The 19573-nt window shown below is 37.2% G+C and overlaps 1 protein-coding gene and 1 non-coding gene across 17 annotated transcripts in view; both read left to right on the top strand.

Moving 5' to 3' along the window:
- The window catches only part of FUT8 (fucosyltransferase 8), a 337919-nt gene that overhangs the window by 70374 nt on the left and 247972 nt on the right, over positions 1–19573 (top strand). The window lies entirely within an intron of this gene.
- Positions 930–1001, top strand: TRNAC-ACA (transfer RNA cysteine (anticodon ACA)). The gene has a single exon. It is a non-coding gene; the product is annotated as a tRNA-Cys (tRNA).

Genomic DNA, 19573 nt, shown 5'->3' with positions numbered 1-19573 from the left:
TCAAGTTCTTTACATGTTGAACCTGATTGAAGGTTATTTTTGAATCTTTTTGACAATTTAGTAATGGTAAAGACTTGGTACAATACTCTTTGTCTGATTTGGCAGTATTACTCATTTGCAATGTGATTTCCTTCTGGAATCAGGTTTGCACATTTTGAGATCATGCATTGTAATTTGCAGGGATGAGTAAAGAACTTTTCCTGAGGGAAGTTAATATTAGGACTGATTTTCGTTATTGGTAAGATGGCTCGTTTTGAGTCCATTTACTGTTACTCTGCAAATTTGGTTTGGGGGTAACAGCAGCTCTCTTTGCATGTGTGGTTTGGGGGCAACAGCAGCCTTTGTTTCCTGTGTTGATAGAGTTTCATTTTTATACCTTACAAAAAATATCTGATTTTATAGTCTGTTTCAGAATAAGGTCATGTCAAGTTACACCAATTTGTACTCTGATAACTATACTGATGATTCTAAGAGTGGTTATTAAACCCTTGTACTGATATTTTTGTATTTATGGAACCAATTAATTGGATGACCTCTTTATGTTGAGTGTCTTAATTTAATTAGATTTCCCACTAAGTATTTTTATGAGTAGAATAAGGTAATGTTAATCCTTAAATTTTCTCTGATGTGGTAAAAAACTTAATGTACCTCTTGCATATTAGATATATTGGTAGAAATTGAGATATAAGAAGAAATTGGTTTAAATTATACATAAAATGTAGTTTATTTTCTTTTGCAAAACCTTCATATTAAAAAATTACTGTTAGAGAAAATTTAGACAACTTTTTCTTAAAGTAAAAGAATCACTTTTAATCCCACTAGCGTAACATGATTGTAGTTACAGGTGGATGTGTGTGCCTTCTAGTACTTTTTTGTATATAGACTTTTTTACATAGTTGTGATCACAATTTATTTTTAAATGTGTGCTTTCCCTGGTGGCTCAGACGGTAAAGTGTCTGCCTACAATGCGGAAGACCCAGGTTCAATCCCTGGGTTGGGAAAATCCCCTGGAGAAGGAAATGGCAACCCACTCCAGCAGTCTTGCCTGGAAAATCCCATGGATGGAGAAGCATGGTAGGCTACAGTCCATGGGGTTGCAAAGAGTCAGACACGACTGAGCCACTTCACTTTCCTTTTCTTTTTGCAGTTAGTAGTATATTCTCTCATTCTGCATCATTGTGTTTCAAAAATAATATTTTTTCTTTGAGTAAGGTATTATTAGATTGATCAGACTGACAGTTTATTGTACCTATCGCTGTCATGAACTGTATGTGCATTTAGCTTTTCTCTGTGCTATTTCCTTGCCTGGATTTTCAGAAGTCTCAATTTCTCTTTCTTTCAGCTTCTCTCTCTTTCTTTTAAGGAGTATTTTATATATTTCATGTTCTCTCCCACAGTGCTAATTAGTTTTTACTGGATCTTGAAAAATGGATTTTTTTTTTCTCATATGATCAGAAAACAATGCTTTCAGACTTATATTGCCACAGTTATTCACACAGGTTTGTTCTAAAAAGTGGAAGATTTTCAACCGGATGATAAAATGATCCCCTAGATATGTCAGATTTGGTATTCTAGACTCCCACCCTTAGGTTGTATTAATAAATTGTCTTTATCCAAATAATTTAATATTTTACAAATTGGATTTTTTCTTTCCTCATATTTATGGGTTTAATGTGATCTCTGTGTCAGGATTCCTTTTAGATTTTCTGTGGTCTTCTGACTTGTCCTCTGCCTGTCATTTGTGCTTAGAGCTCAGTTAGGTCTAGTCATTTGAATGGAAAGTCAGTCCTCAGAGAAACTTATAGAAACTTCTGCTGAGTCTGATGATTCTGAACTTACCTAATTCTTTATACACAATATTTAGCAGTTTCTCAGCAACCATTAGTTAATTTTCATTGTAAATTATACACTAGATTATTGAGTGTTTTTTAAATGGGAAAATTGTTAATTGAACTTTTACTCTTTTGAGTGCCCAAGACAACTGCATGGATAAGATACAAATTAAAGTCTTGAGGAGGCAAAAGTCCAAAGGAAAGACATAATGCTCTGCAGTTATGCCAAACAGGGAACTATGCTCGTATAAAAGATGCTTTGTGAACATAGGGAGAGAGTAATGCTGTCCCCAGAGTGTAAAAGTAAGGAATTTGAGAATGACATCTGAAGGAGGTGACAGTTGAGTTATGGCAGAGAGATTTTTAAAGCTAAAATTCAAGTATCTGTTCTCCAAAATTTCTTCAACTCTAGACTTCTCTGGTGAAGTTACAGTGTACCATAGCATTCAGTTACAGATCTATACAAAGAGAAGTACTGCTTCTAGTAAGGACCCTGATACTTGGCTGGTTCAGGATCAACAATCCAAAACTATGTTTTTCTTGGCATATTATGCTTACTAGTAATATTGCTATGACTGCTCTACTACCGCTGCTGCAGCTGCCTCTTCCGTTGCTGTCACTGCCGTTGTTACTACAGTGCTGTTTCTAATGCTACTGCTGTTACTCCTCCTGTGCCTTCTACCGCTATCCTGCTGCTCCTACCTCCGCTACTACTTTACCAAGCGATACTTGTTTTTACCAGGGACAACTTTATGCTCCTTACAGATTTAAGGTGGGAGATTAGATCATGTTTTAGGTACAGTTTTCAAGAGAAAAAAGGGATTGTTTTCACAAAAACTTAAAATTGCCCCCATTTTCAAGAAGTATTCTGGTAATGTCAAGTTCTGCTTATGAATGGTTATCCTGTGTTTCCCCTTTCTTTATGTTTCTTGGTATTACTTTATGCATGACAGTATGATTGAACTTTTATAATTATATTTATTCCAAATAAAAAGCAACCTAAATGTGCAGCATTTCTCTAGTTAAATGTATGCTTTTGTTGTTGTATTCCTGGGGATTCTGATTATTTCTTTGAGCATTCAGGTCAATCAGGGTATTTCTAAGGTGAGTTCTAGGGTGTTTGTAGGGAGAATTCTAGGTGTTTGTAGGGTGAGTTCTAGAATTTCCGTAGAGAGTATAAGCTATGTAGTAAGACAGGTGTGGTCTGATTCCTGATTTGGATTTGCTTGCTGTGCTTGGATAGTTAAATTAGATGCTGAGTTTCCAAATCTGTAAGATGTGGGTAAATAATAATACAGAGTCTTTAGCACAGTGCCTGGTGTATGCATGAAGTAATGACTCAATACATGTTAACTATTATTATTGTTAACTGAATAGGCATTCCTTAAGTTTCAAGCCTCAAACGTATGGACCTTGGAGAATATAAATATTAATATCTTGGGGCCACTTCGAGCCAAGACTAAATTTTAGGAAGCACGTTTTTATTTATTCATAAAGTGATTTTTTTTTGCATTTTTTAACTTTAGCAAAATACATAATTCTTTTTATTTTTTTGTATATATATTTTTATAGAGAAGATTGCTTATAGAATGATCAGTTCTCACGTGCCTTTCTGACCTGAAGCTAATCTAGTGTCTACAGATTTTGTCAAAAAATTTTCAAAGAACCTTAATATTGTAAAACAGTCATACAGAACACTTAGCACAGTACAGAAGAACAGGCTCTTGGCTTATGCTTAAATTCTGGCATAGGATGAGACCACAGGTGTATAGGTTTCCCTGTGATGTGTGTGTATGTGCTAAGTTGCTTCAGTTGTGTCTAACTCTTCACGACGCCATGGACCATAGACTGCTAGGCCTCTCTGTCCATGGGATTCTCCAGGCAAGAGTACTGGAGTGGGTTGCCATCTCTTCCTCCAGGGGGATCTTCCCGGCCCAGAAATCAAACTTGCATCTCTTATGTCTCCTGCATTGGCAGGCAGGTTCTTTACCAATGGCCCCACCTGGGGAGTCCCTTCCTGTGATGTAGGTATTATATTATAGCAAGAGTTGATGAGAGAACCTTTTCACAGCTTCTAGTCTGCATAAGTTGACTCACTTGGGATAAGTTAGAGTAATCTGAACTGTGTTGCCAAACTGTAGGGAGAGATGTCTTTTTTTTTTTTTTTTTTTTTAAGTTCTGTATTTGAAAAGTACCTCACTTTAGGTGTTATTAGTGATACCCGATGAAGGCAGCAGAAAAGTCAAGAGACAAATGTAGTCAAATCTAGATTCTATATCCTGTAATCTTTTCAGTCAGGAGTTCTAGGTTCTAGAACCAGGTTTGTGAAATACTGAGGGACCTCTTAAGGGAGCCCACTGATAGTCAAATGATTGATATCTTTTTCTTTGTCTTTCTTTCTTGGGCAATGGAGGTTGGAAATGCATTCAGGGTCACGAAACCTTTTTTTGTATGATTAATGTCTGAAAAGAAATATTCCACCTTCCACCCAGATAGTGTTTCTCTTGGATACTTATATTTTTAGAACAATTATGTTACTGTGTTTTTAAGTTCTGAGTTCCTGACTTGGAATATGGTATAGACAGTTGCAGAATAGGTAAGTCTTACTTAAAAAGTATTTATTACTTCCTGTGCCACCAAATAGCACTAGTCCCTCATAATACAGATACATTCTTAAAAATGCTAGGAGAGTTATCTTTTGGTGATAGTTTAATTTATTGATATACTGTGTAGTTTTGAGATTTTAAGAAAGTGCTACTTTTTTAAATGAAAAAGATGGCTTAAAAACAAGTTTCTTTTAAACACCAGTAAATTACTTGACAGTTTGATTTATTGTGATTGAAAGGGTTTTTAGTTGATCTAATTTTAGATTCTAGAGAATGCTTTACAAAAATACCTGGTTAGTCAGTTAGAACAGTGGTGGACTTTCCTGGTGGTCCAGTGGTTAAGACTCTATGCTTCCACTGCAGGGGCACGGATTGGATCACTAATTGGGGAAGTTCTACATGCTTCGGGGTACAGCCAAAAAAAAAATAATACAGTGGTATTTTTCATACATACTGTTAAAAATCAAAATTTGTGGAGTGATAGCAATGGCACCCCACTCCAGTACCCTTGCTTGGAAAATCCCATGGACGGAGGAGCCTGTTAGGCTGCAATCCATGGGGTCGCTAAGAGTCGGACACGACTAAGCAACTTCACTTTCACTTTTCACTTTCATGCATTGAAGAAGGAAATGGCAGCCCACTCCAGTGTTCTTGCCTGGAGAATCCCAGGGATGAGGGAGCCTGGTGGGCTTCCGTCTATGGGGTCGCACAGAGTCGGACACAACTGAAGTGACTTAGCATAGCATAGTGTTATACAGTGACACTTTATCACGGAGACTGTATTAGTAGGCAGCATCAGATAAGCTTTTCCTGACCATTCAGACTAAGTATCTTGTAACTTTTTGTCATATTATCTTATGTATAACACTCTTGTTTCCCTTGTGTATATATGTATGTGTGTGTGTGTATTTGTATTTAGTGATTATTTTCATGCTGGAATGAAAATTCAATGAGAAACCTTTTCTTCTTTTTCATGAAAACCTTTATTAAGTACCTAAATGCACATGGCCTGAACCATGTATGTGCAGTTTAAGGCCTGAGTGCTTGGCTGAAGGCAGGAAAACTGTTGGCCTTTATCCTGTTTGCAGAGCGTCTACTGTTCATAGTTGGGTCAGTCCTATGGCATGCAAAGGAGAAGATAAATATCCCAGAGCAAGATTATGCTGAAGTCGAATAATACCGGGGGTAGGGACACTGAACCATCCCTTCTAGTTAACCCCTTGGGATATAACCTGAGCACCTAAGTTATAGCTTCTGACTCATAGTGGGTAGTCAATAAGTATTTGATGGTGGATGGAGGATTTTCTTTTCTCTTTTTTTTTTTTTCTTTGAGGGAGGAGTAGCAGGTTTGAATGCAATATAAATAACTTGAATTCATTTTCATAAAGACTGTGCCAGGAAAATATATCTGCTTACTAAAGAATACATTTAACAATTTAAAAATGAAGAATTAAGAACTCCTTAGTTTTAAGGCTTGCTGATTTTCATCATTGTAACTCTTAAAGGAAAATATAAATCATGATAATTGAGAATTCAAGAGAAATTTTGGTTGATGAAGTGGTAATACATTTGTAATAAAAGTTATACATACAATTAAAATTTTAGAAAAACTTGAATACCATGAAATCACTAAAAAAAAAAAACCTTAAAGGAAAAATCTCTGAGGCAGAACTTTATTCTAGAATCTAGAGGAAAAAAGAAGTATAAAGTAGACTTTAAATAGGATAAAGATTGCCAGAGCAGGCCAATCTGAGGCTAAATATTGTCAGCCAGAAAAAATGGCCTAGAACAGATGTTAGATGGAGGAACCCAGAAGTAAAACCTGCAAGCTGCTGTTGAATTAGATTGTGTTGGATCCATCATGGACTCTCCTTGTTCAGTGCAACCTTCTATGTCCAATACAGTGTCTGGCACTTAGTATTCTCTGCATAAAAATTTTTCCTGAGAACTGCATTAATATGTAGGTAGTAAATTCCTGAGAGCTGATTTCAGACATTTTAGAAGTATCTTTAATACCAGATTGTGGTAGATTTTTAGCTATATATAATTAAAGAAAAATTCTTTTAACCTTTTAGGGCAAAGGATTGGAACTTGTGCCTGTGGCTCTTGCTAATACACTTGACCCTTGAACAGTGCAGGGGTCAGCAGCACTGACTGTCCCCTCCCTGAAAATATTGTAAATTTACATTTTCTGTTTACAAGATAAACCTAAATTGTCTGTCAGATACTAAGACTGGACATCAAAAATGAAAAGATAATATGAAAAAGAAATTCATATTTATAGCTATAACAGTTCATGCACTGATAACAAGGAGGTAGCAATATGATTGCTTTATTATAGCCTAGTGTAATTGATATGATTGCTTTGTAGTAGCCTAACCTTACACTAATGAATGAATCATTATAAAATTTTTATGGCATGCAGTGTTTCAGTCATATTCATGATACAGTATTAGAAACATTGTTACATTAAAAACACCCTACTTACCTGTGATGATAAGCAGTTTCTCCAATTATGACAGCGTTTTGCTCTATGGTAATGTAATTATTTGAAAGCAAAGTTATAAAACAGTAAGAAAACTAACGTATTATTAATTTTGAATACCACTTACCTTATGCCTGTTTAAGAACAGGCTATCCACTTCAAGGCTGTCCACTTCATTGCAAGTTTTGCATATGATGTGTTACCCAGTGAATACTTGGGTGATGATGATACAAAAAAATCTCATACAGTTCTTGCTGTGTAGTTACTAAATTTTTCAAAGGAAGACCATACATATGCATTAGATGAGTTTGTTAACTGTACGGCATGATTAGCATTTACTGTTTAAGTGGAAGGTCTTCATCCTCATTGTCTTCACATTGAGTAGGCTGATGAGGAAGAGGAAGATATGAAGTTAGTCTTGCTGTTTCAGGGGAGGCAGAGGTGGAGGAGGTAGAAGGGGAGCAGGAGTGGCAGGCACTTGGTATAGCTTTATGGAAATATTTCATAATTTCTGTCTTTTTTGCTTTTGCATTTTTCTGAAACTTTCTGTATGGTACCCATCTTTATACCGTTTTGGGAAGATTCCCCTGGAGAAGGGAATGGCTACCTACTGCAGTATTCTGGCCTGGAGAATTCCATGGACAGTATAGTCCGTGGGGTCGCAAAGAGTTGGACATGACTGAGAGACTTTCACTTTCACTTTCCTACCATTTGCTTAATTTCAGTTCCTATATCATAAAAGCATCCATGTTGTAAAAAAGAAGTCAAAAGCAGTCTTGAATAATCAGACCTTATCTGCCAGACATTAGATTCTGTCTAATGTCAGTTTGTTTTCTGGCACTCATTCTTCTCTCTCTCTCTCTTTTATTTATTTATTTATTTTTTTTTCTTTTTTTATATATATATATTTTTAAATTTAATATATTCCTTACAAATTTAAGAACCCATCCTGAACCCTCCTCCCTCCTCCCTCCCCATACCATCCCTCTGGGTCGTCCCAGTGCACCAGCCCCAAGCATCCAGCATCGTGCATTGAACCTGGACTGGCATGAAGTATAGTCCATTTACACTGTTGTGTAAGTTTCTGGTGTACAGCAAAGTGATTCAGTTTTATATATGTATTCTTTTTTGTATTCTTTTCAATTATGGTTTGTTATAAGATAATTGGATATAGTTCCCTATGCTATAGAGTAGGACATTGTTGTTTATCTATTTTATATATAGTTTTTTGTATATGCTAATTTCAAAGTCCTGATTTCTCCCCTCCCTCCCTATTCCTCTTTGGTAGCCATAAATTTGTTTTCTTTTTCTGTGAGTCTGTTTTGTAAATTATTACATTTGTATCATATTTTAGATTCCACATATAAGTGATGTCATGTGATATCTGTCTTTCTAACTTACTTCACTTTAATATGATAATCTTTACGTCCATCCCTATTGCTGCAAATGCCATTTTTTCATTCTTTCTTACGGCTGTGTAGTACATTGTGTATGGTCTTCCCTGGTAGCTCAGCAGTAAAGAATCCACCTGCAAGGCAGGAGACACACAGAGATGCGGGTTTGACACCTGGGTCAGGAAGATCTCCTGGAGAAGAGAATGGCAACCCACTGCAGTATTCTTGCCAACAAATCCCATGGACAGAGGAACCTGATGGGCTACAGTCCATAGGCTCGCTAAGAGTCGGACATGACTGAAGCGACCAAGCATGCACATATATTTATACTACCTCTTTATTCATTTATCTGTTGATGGATATTTGGGTTACCTCCATGTCTTGGCTATTGTAAATGGTGCTGCTGTGAACATTGGAGCACACGTTTTCAAATTAGAGTTTTCTCTAGACATATGCCCAGAAGTGGGACTGCTGAATCATATGGCAATTCTGTTTTTTAGTTTTCTGAGGAACCTCTGTATTGTTCTTTATAGTGGCTGAGCCAAGTTACATTTCCACCAACAGTGTAGGAGAGTTTCCTTTTCTCCACACCATCTCCAGCATTTATTATCTGTTGACTTTTTGATGATGGCCGTTCTGACTAGTATGAAGTGATGCCTCATTGAAGTTTTAATTGGCATTTCTTTAATAATTAGCAATGTTGAGCACCTTTTCATATACCTATTGGCCACCTATATATCTTCTTTGGGAGAAGTATCTGATTAGGTCTTCTGCCTTTGATTGGGTTGCTGCTACTGTTGTTTTTATTACTGGGTTGTATGAGCAATTATTTGGAAATTAAGCCCTTAATGGAAATTAAGCCCTTGTTGGTCACATTGTTTGCAAATATTTTCTCCCAGTTTGTAGGTTGTTTTATTTATGGTTTCTTTCGCAGTGCAAAAACTTGTTTGGTTATGTCCCATTTGTTAATTTTTTGCTTTTATTTCTGTTGCTTTGGGAGACTTATCTGAGAAAATGGTATTATGATTTATGTCAGAGAATGTTTTTGCCTATATTTTCTTCTAGGAGTTTTATGGTGTCATGTCTTGTATTTAAATCTTTAAGCCATTTTGAGTTTATTTTTGTGTGTGGTTTGAGGGCATGTTCTAACTTCATTGATTTACATGTAGCTGTCCAGTTTTCCTAAACCCATTTACTGAAGAGACTGTCTTTTCTCCATTGTATATTCTTGCCTCCTTTGTCAAAGATTAACTGCCCGTAGGTGCATGGGTTTATTTCTGGGCTCTCCAGTCTGTCCACTGATCCATATATCTATTTTTTTGATCAATACCATACTGTTTTGTTTACTGTAGCTTAGTAGTATTGTCTGAAGTTTTGGGAGTGTTATGCCTCTAGCTTTGCTTTCTTTTTTTCAGGATTGCTTTGACCATTCTGGGTCGTTTATGGTACTGTATAAGTTTCGGGATTATTTGTTCTAGTTCTGTGAAAAATGTCATAGGTAGTTTGGTAGGGATTGCATTAAGTTTGTAGATTGCTTTCAGTAGTAGTCTAGTCTTCTTCCTCATTGTCTGGTACTGATTCAGAAACACTCATCTCTGTCAAGTCATGTTCTTATTAATTGCTCTTGTTTTGTGTCTGTAAGCTCTTGAATGTCTCCAAAATCCTTTTCTTGAAACTCTTTTACCCCCAAACTTTTTTTGCCATATCTTTGAAGATCTCTCAGAATTGCTTTTGAGTCCTTGATTGGCTCTTTCATAAATCCTGTGAAGTCATGTAACATCTGAACACAGTTTTCTCCAGGAGGAATTTGTTTTGGGTTTAATGGCTTTTTCTGTAACAGTGATAGAAGTACAGTGGTGTAATCCTTCAGACTTTCATGATCTGTTGGGTTCTCTTCCATAGCTTTGACAGTCCTTTCCATAGAGTCCTGCATGTTATGAACTGTAAAGGCTCTCTTTACTAGAGAGACATTTGGGGGCAAGTGGACCATTTTAATGCCTTTGGTGTTGAACTCATGGGGTTCTGGGTGGCCACGTGGACATTGCCCAATATCAAAAGAACTTTAAAAGTCAATTACTTACTGGCAAGGTACTCCCTGACTTCAGGGACAAAACATAACTGGCATTCTCTAGTTTTAGGGCCTTCTCCTTTCTTTTGCTTTAAGTTGTCATATAATGAATTTGATTTTTCTCTAATCATATTATATTCTATAGATATTCCTTTCTTATATAAATCCTGTACCCAAATAAAAGCTGCATTTTCAATATATGATAAAAAGGTATTTTGCAAAATGTGCAAGGTTTTTGCACCTGCTGGCTTTATTACAGCGATGACTTCATGAATTTTCTTTTCTTTTTACAATGGTCCTTACAGTGGATTCATTTATCTTGAAATGACAAGCATTGGCAGCTGCAGACTTGAGTCTATGGGGCATATTGGGCAATTCAGCTTTTTTTTTGTAATGTCATGAGTTTGCTTATCGGGAGTGCTTCTAGCGTCACTAGTGGCACTTCATAGGAGTCCCATGATGTTATTCTAAGTTTATGGTATTGTACTGAACATGATAAAAAATATGTGGAAACCAGGAGAGATCACTTTTTACTGCAATGCGCAATTTACTGGAGAGACAAACTGCTCTTGCAGAGGTGATTAATGTCACATGGCATTTTAAGCAGATAACTCACAACACTTGAACTCATCACAGTGGCAATAGGAGGTGACTCTGAAATTATTATAGTAATACAGTATGTACTCTGGTTAATTTTTTACAGTTATGCTTTACTACTGTGTCTTTATATTTGTTTGCATTTTCCTTAACTGTGAAAGTCACCATGTACGGTCTGTGTTGTGTGCCTAAGTTTTGATATTAACTTTTTATATTGAATTTGTGCATATTTTATAGTCATAAATGACAAAATAGATTCAGATTTGCATATATTTTAGGTATTCATACCTAAATTTTTAATTTTTTAAAATATTTCTAGGCTACATAGTTCATCTATGAGTTTTTCAAATTGTTGCAAATCTCCAAAAACTTTTTCAATATTATTTATTGAAAAAAATCTGTGTAAGTGTAATGTTGTTCAAGGGTAAACTGTAATATGCTTTTAATTGTTTGCTGCTTTGTTCTTATCTGTAGCTGGACCCTTATTTTCATGAAAGTTAGAGGGCAGGCCTCCCTGGTTTTTTGAGTTTTGATAGCCAGAATTTGAGTCTATGACCAGTGCACTAATACCAGGATAGAAAATCTTGTATTTATTTTGTTCAGTTCAGTCTCTCAGTCGTGTCCGACTCTTTGTGACCCCATGAATCGCAGCACGCCAGGCCTCCCTGTCCATCACCAACTGCCAGAGTTTACCCAAACTCATGTCCATTGAGTCGGTGATGCCATCCAGCCATCTCATCCTCTGTTGTCCCCTTCTCCTCCTGCCCCCACTCCCTCCCAGCATCAGGGTCTTTTCCAAAAAGTCAGCTTTTTGCATGAGGTGGCCAAAGTATTGGAGTTTCAGCTTCAGCATCAGTCCTTCCAATGAACACCCAGGACTGATCTTTAGGATGGACTGGTTGGATCTCCTTGCAGTCCAAGGGACTCTCAAGAGTCTTCTCCAACACCACAGTTCAAAAGCATCAATTCTTCTGCGCTCATCTTTCTTCACAGTCCAACTCTCACATCCATACATGACCACTGGAAAAACTATAGCCTTGACTAGACGGACCTTTGTTGGCAAAGTAATGTCTCTGCTTTTGAATATGCTGTCTAGGTTGGTCATAACTTTCCTTCCAAGGAGTAAGCGTCTTTTAATTTCATGGCTGCAGTCACCATCTGCAGTGATTTTGGAGCCCCAAAAAATAAAGTCTGACACTGTTTCCACTGTTTCCCCATCTATTTCCCATGAAGTGATGGGACCAGATGCCATGATCTTCATTTTCTGAATGTTGAGCTTTAAATCAACTTTTTCACTCTCCTCTTTAACTTTCATCAAGAGGCTTTTTAGTTCCTCTTCACTTTCTGCCATGAGAGTGGTGTCATCTGTATATCTGAGGTGATTGATATTTCTCCTGGCAATCTTGATTCCAGGTTGTTAGATCTTAGTAAATAAATTTCCACAGGATTTAATTGCCCTGCTAAAGAACTCTGTATTACTTAGTTATATAAAGTTATGACGATTGAATAAAGGGGTGAATGAGTCATCAAAGCTTTTCTCTTGCAGTTACTGTTTTCAAACTTGTGTGTGTGTTGGTAGCAATGAAAAAATCACTTAATCCTCGATGGACTTGAGAAAACACCTGGAATCTTAAGTTGTTTGTGTCTTCATGGAGTAAAAGAGGTTGATTAAATTGTCCTTTCACAAGTGTAAATAAGAAAAGGATTAGTCTAGATTTTCTTCTAGGCTTCTATTTCATTTACAGTTTTTTTAAATACTCCCTTCATTTTAATACATCCTAAAATTTGATGAGTATACTTAATATGTTAATGTGCCCCTCCACCCAAAAAGCTACATTAAATCAGTATGGTGCTTTTAATCAGGAATATAATACTAATTTGTTGTTGTTTAGTTGCTCAGTCATGTCTTACTCATTGCTATCCCACGGAAGCAGAATGCCGGGCTTCCCTGTCCTTCACTATCTCCCAGAGCTTGCTCAAACTCATGTCCATTGAGTTGGTGATGCCATCCAGCTATCTCATCCTCTGTCATCCCCTTCTCCTCCTGCCTTCTGTCTTCCCCAGCATCGGGGTCTTTTCCAATGAGTCGGCTCTTTGCATCTGGTGACCAGTGTTGGAATTTCAGCATCAGTCCTTCTAATGAATATTCAGAGTTCATTTCCTTTAGGATTGACTGGTTTGATCTCCTTGCTGTCCAAGGGACTCTAACACAACAGTTCAAAAGCATCAAATCTTATGATGTTAATAGTTTAATGTTATGTCAACTAAAACAATCTTCCCTGAGGGGGAGGGTTTTAAAATTCACCACATAGTGATTATGCCTAAGAAAGAATAAATAGATTAATCCTGTTATCAATGCCTGTTCTAATTAAAACCAAAGTATACATATTAGTAAGAGATATAGTAAATACTAGATTAAACCATTTTATTTTATTTATTTATTTTTTGATTAAACCATTTTAACAAGAACAAAAAGAATAAACATAAGTTAAGGCTAAGATACTGCCAAAGGTGGGATTGTTTGCTAGGTCCAGGCTGTGAGTGCTATAAGAGGATTATGTGTGTTCTGCACATTATTTATCCTGTAAGAGGTAGTCAGTACATAATGAGTGATAAGTAACTGCTAGTTTATTAGCAGAGGGATTTCAGAGGATGTCCGGGAAGGAACAGAGGAAGAAACAGAGGGTTGTTTGAGCTGTTAATTGCCAGGAACCAGAGATTATATAAACAAACGCTGTCTAATATGGTAGCCAACAGCCACGTGTGGCTGTTTACATTTTGAAAGTTAAAAATTTAATTTTTCAGTTTCACTAGCCATATTTCAAGTGCTCTGTGGCCACTGTCAGTTCAGTCGCTCAGTCGTGTCCGACTCTTGGCGACCCCATGAATCGCAGCATGCCAGGCCTCCCTGTCCATCACCAACTCCCAGAGTTCACCCAGACTCACGTCCATCGAGTCAGTGATGCCATCAAGCCATCTCATCCTCTGTCGTCCCCTTCTCCTCCTGCCCCCAATCCCTCCCAGCATCAGAGTCTTTTCCAATGAGTCAACTCTTCCAATGAGGTGGCCAAAGTACTGGAGTTTCAGCTTTAGCATCATTCCTTCCAAAGAAATCCCAGGGCTGATCTCCTTCAGAATGGACTGGTTAGATCCCCTTGCAGTCCAAGGGACTCTCAAGAGTCTTCTCCAACACCACAGGTCAAAAGCATCAATTCTTCGGCTCACATCCATACAGGACCACAGGAAAAACCATAGCCTTGACTAGACGGACCTTTGTTGGCAAAGTAATGTCTCTGCTTTTCAATATGCTGTCTAGGTTGGTCATAACTTTCCTTCCATGGATTTCCCTGATGGCTCAGACAGTAAAGCGTCTGCCTACAATGCGGGAGACCCGTTTTCAATCCCTGAGTGGGGAAGATCCCCTGGAGAAGGAAATGGCAACCCACTCCAGTAGTCTTGCCTGGAAAATCCCATGGACGGAGGAGCCTGGTAGGCTACAGTCCATGGGGTTGCAAAGAGTTGGACACGACTGAGCGACTTCACTTTCACTTTCCTTCCAAGGAGTAAGTGTCTTTTAATTTCATGGCTGCAGTCACCATCTGCAGTGATTTTGGAGCCCAGAAAAATAAAGTCTGACACTATTTCCACTGTTTCCCTATCTATTTCCCATGAAGTGATGGGACCAGATGCCATGATCTTTGTTTTCTGAATGTTGAGCTTTAAGCCAACTTTTTCACTCTCCACTTTCACTTTCATCAAGAGGCTTTTTAGTTCCTCTTCACTTTCTGCCATAAGGGTGGTGTCATCTGCGTATCTGAGGTTATTGATATTTCTCCCGGCAATCTTGATTCCAGCTTGTGCTTCTTCCAGTCCAGCGTTTCTCATGATGTACTCTGCATAGAAGTTAAATAAACAGGGTGACAATATACAGCCTTGATGTACTCCTTTTTCTATTTGGAACCAGTCTATTGTTCCATGTCCAGTTCTAACTGTTGCTTCCTGACCTGCATATAGATTTCTCAAAAGGCAGATCAGGTGGTCTGGTATTCCCATCTCAGAATTTTCCACAGTTTATTGTGATCCACACAGTCAAAGGCTTTGGCATAGTCAATAAAGCAGAAATATATGTTTTTCTGGAACTCTCTTGCTTTTTCCATGATCCAGCGAATTTTGGCAATTTGATCTCTGGTTCCTCTGCCTTTTCTAAAACCAGCTTGAACATCAGGAAGTTCATGGTTCACATATTGCTGAAGCCTGGCTTCGAGAATTTTGAGCATTACTTTACTAGCATGTGAGATGAGTGCAATTGTGCATAGTTCGAGCATTCTTTGGCATTGCCTTTCTTTGGGATTGTAATGAAAACCGATCTTTTCCAGTCCTGTGGCCACTGCTGAGTTTTCCAAATTTGCTGGCATATTGAGTGCAGCACTTTCACAGCATTATCTTTCAGGATTTGGAATAGCTCAACTGGAATTCTGTAACCTCCATTAGCTTTGTTCGTAGTGATGCTTTCTAAGGCCCACTTGACTTCACGTTCCAGGATGTCTGGCTCTAGGTGAGTAATCACACCATTGTCATTATCTGGGTTGTGAAGATCTTTTTTGTACAGTTCTTCTGTGTATTCTTGCCATCTCTTCTTAATATCTTCTGCTTCTGTTAGGTCCATACCATTTCTGTCCTTTATCAAGCAGTATATATATTCGATACCATATTGAAAAAAATATATATATAGAACACTTCCTCATTGTAGATATAGCTGATATAGACATTTTCTCAAAGATTTTAATGATCCAGATAATCATAGTTTTTAAGATAAGATTCTTAGGATTTTTTAGTTTAATATTTATACTGTAAAATTTATTTTGATTTTTCAGTTTTATCATAGATACTCCACTAATTTTTAATTGTTATTTTGTGTTTTTAGATTTTTTTAATTTAATTTTGAGAATAGGTCCCATTTATAATATAAATTAATGGAAAAATATGAAATGATAACTGGAACTTGTCCTTCCTGTTAACGAAAAGCATCAATTCTATTAAGTAAGGTAATGAATAGAACAGTGAAAATTCCTTTTAAGGTTTTTACTGTCAGTATTTTAGGAATATGAAACTTTAAAAAATTGCTTCTAGTTCTTTTGGCTAAACATGATAATGTATTTTTCAGTATAGTGCCAGGCTTACAAAAGTTTCTGATTAGGTGTTAGTTAGTTCTTTCAATACATGCATTCATTCACTGGGTCCTGGATCCAAAACCAGATAGATGATCATAAGAATTCCCTGAGAAGTTTTTAAAAAATACAGATATCCATGACATATGGCCTATGATTATATATAGCAGTGTATTAGTATACAAAAGGATTTTGTCTAATTTTTCCTTAGCATTAACTCCTTGAGAGAGAATTGTTGGCTCAAAAGATTTAATCATTTGAGATTCTTGATTCACAGAAACAAATCCCCTTCAGAAAATTTGTATCAATTTACAAACTTTCCCTCACATTTTCTCTACACTGGGTGTTATTGAACTTTTAAGATTTTCTCAGTGGATGAAAAGGATCTCTTATTTTAGTCTGTATTTCTTTGTCTATGAGTGAGTATCAACGTTTCTCATAAGTTTTTTTGAAATGGATTTTTGTGTATTCCTCCTCATTTTAAAAAAATATTTTGGTGAATTATCTGTTTTTGTTATCTGTTCTCTCATAAACCTAAAATTCTTAACTTTGATAAGCAGTAAATTGAATGATAGGGCTTAGAAGGCAGCACCTAAAAATAAGAATTGTCATCTGGAAGATGAGGTGATTTAGATTACTATGCAAATATGGCCATGATGTTAAATCTGTCACATATCTGCAGGATTCTTTTACATATTTCAATCTATTCTCTCATAAATGATGTTTCAGGAGTGATCATTTTCAGTGTGAGTGTGGGGGAATTGGATTAAAATTTTCTAGTATGAAGAAATCAGATATTTTGCTACTATCATTTGAACACTGATCATTACAGTTGGTTCTGGGTGGTATTGAAATTAGTTTGAAACCATGCCCTTAGTAATGCCATCTGACAAAACTGTTTGTTTTACTTTCTTGCCTATGTATAAATGTGATTACAACAGAATCCCCTTAATTTGGGGACTGTTTATCTTTGTGTCCCTAGTGGCTTATAGTATCTGGCCCTTTAAAAGAAAACTCATTTACTTTAGTCCCTACACTTCTGATACCAGACATGTGGGTTTCCCACACCAGTAAATTCTATAATTCTCTAAGAACACCAACTGAGAGTTAGCACAGACTCCACAGATTAAGGGGTCAGTCCCACAAGACTACCCTTACTTCAGGTATCAATTGCGAGTAGTGGGTGCCCAGGTTACCTGTACTTTTGTTTGATTTGACTATAAATCGAGTTGGGGGCGGGTGGGAGACTCCTGAAATCTCCTCAGGTTTGATAATTGTTGTCATGGTTCACAGAACTCAGGGAAACATGTTTGCTAGTTTATTTTAAAGGATATAGTAAAAGATAAAGATGAATAGCCAGATGATGAAGGACTAGGTCTGGGATGGGTGTGCCCCCTCCCAGTACATGGATGTGTTCACCAGTTTGGGAGCTCTCCAAACCTATAGTTTATGGATTTTTTTATGGAGATGTCATCATGTAGATGTGATGGATTATTAACTCAATGTCCAGTCCCTCTCTTCTCCATGGAGGATAGGAGGTGGAGCTGAAAGTTCCAAGCTTCTAATCATGACATGGTCTTTCTGGTGACCAGCCTCCATCCTGAAGCTATCTAGGAGCCCACCAAGAGTAGCCTCATTAAAATAAAAGAAATTCCAAGGGACACAGGAGTTCTGTGTAGGATGCTTCTATCACCCTCATCACTCAGATAATTATCAGGATTTTGGGAGTGCTGTGTCAGAAACTAGTGCCAAAGACTAAATATCAGGAAAAAAAATTGCTCCTACCAGCCCTGTCACTCAAGCAATTATAAGGGTTTTAGAGCTCTGTATTAGGAACCGGAGACAGAGACCTATGAATATATTTCTTATTATGTCACACCATGATTGGGGGGTTAAGAATGCTTGTTGATGTGATTGCCTTTTTATCTGAATCTACTCTTTCTACTTTATTATTATGGTAACATCTCCATTTTGGGACTAATAAAACTATAACAAAGTATAGAAATAATCTCTGCTTTTCTCTTTTAAAATTATTTAAAATTTAAAAATCATTATAAAATACACATAGAGTTTGGCATTTTAACCATTTTAAAGTGTACAGTTCAGTGGCGTTGAGTAGATTTACATTCTTAATGCACTCATCACCACCATCCACCCATAGAACTTTTTTCATTGGCAAAGCTAGTACTGTTGGGTGGTAACTCCCCATTCCCCTACCCTCAACCCCTGTTAACCACCGTTCTACTTTCTGTTTCTGAATTTGACTACTCTGTGTTCCTCATATGAGTGAAATCATACAGTATTTTCTTTTTCTGACTAGCTTATTTCACTTAGTGTAGTGTCTTCGAGGTTCATCCGTGTTGTGTGAGGGTCAGAATTTCCTTTCCATTTAAGCCTGAATAATATTCCATTGTGCATGTTATACTGTATTCTGTTTATCAGTTTTTCTGTCAGTGGACACTTGGGTTGCTTCTGTCTTTTGATTATCATGAGTAATGCAGCTGTGATCATGGGTATACAGTTATCTCTTTGAGACCCTGTATTTAATTCTTTTGGATATAAACCCAGAAGTGGAATTGTTGAGTCATATGGCTTACTCCTTGGAAGGAAAGTTATGACCAACCTAGACAGCGTATTAAAAAGCAGAGACATTACTTTGCCAACAAAGGTCTGTCTAGTCAAGGCTATGATTTTTTCAGTAGTCATGTATAGATGTGAGAATTGGACTATAAAGAAAGCTGCATGCAGAAGAATTGATGCTTTTGAACTGTGGTGTTGGAGAAGACTCTTGAGAGTCCCTTGGACTGCAAGGAGATCCAACCAGTCCATCCTAAAGGAGATCAGTCCTGGATGTTCATTGGAAGGAATGATGCTGAAGCTGAAACTCCAGTACTTTGGCTACCTCATGCGAAGCGTTGACTCATTGGAAAAGACCCTGATGCTAGGAAAGATTGAGGGCAGGAGGAGAAGGGGACTACAGAGGGTGAGATGGTTGGGTGGCATCACCGACTCAATGGACATGGGTTTGGGTAAACTCCGGGAGTTGGTGATGGACAAGGAGGCCTGGCGTGCTGCAATTCATGGGGCCACAGAGAGTCAGACATGACTGAGCGACTGAACTGAACTGATGGTAATACTGTTCTTAATTTTTGAGAAACCGCCGTAGTGTTTTTAATATTGGCTGCCCCATTTTATATTTTTACCAGCAGTGTACTGGGTTCTAATTTCTCTTCTTTCTTGCCAACACTTATTTTCTGTTTTTCAATAATTGCCATCTTAATGAGTATGCTGCAGTATTTCATTATGGTTTTGATTTTTCATTTCCATAATGACTAGTGATATTGAGCATATTTTCATGTACTTATTGGCCATTTGTACATCTTCTTTGGAGAAATGTCTATTCAAGCAAATCCTTTGCCCACT

Source organism: Bos mutus, chromosome 10 (genome assembly GCF_027580195.1).
Source record: "Bos mutus isolate GX-2022 chromosome 10, NWIPB_WYAK_1.1, whole genome shotgun sequence".
Lineage (NCBI taxonomy): Eukaryota > Metazoa > Chordata > Mammalia > Artiodactyla > Bovidae > Bos > Bos mutus.
This window is presented reverse-complemented; position numbering and strand designations above follow the sequence as displayed.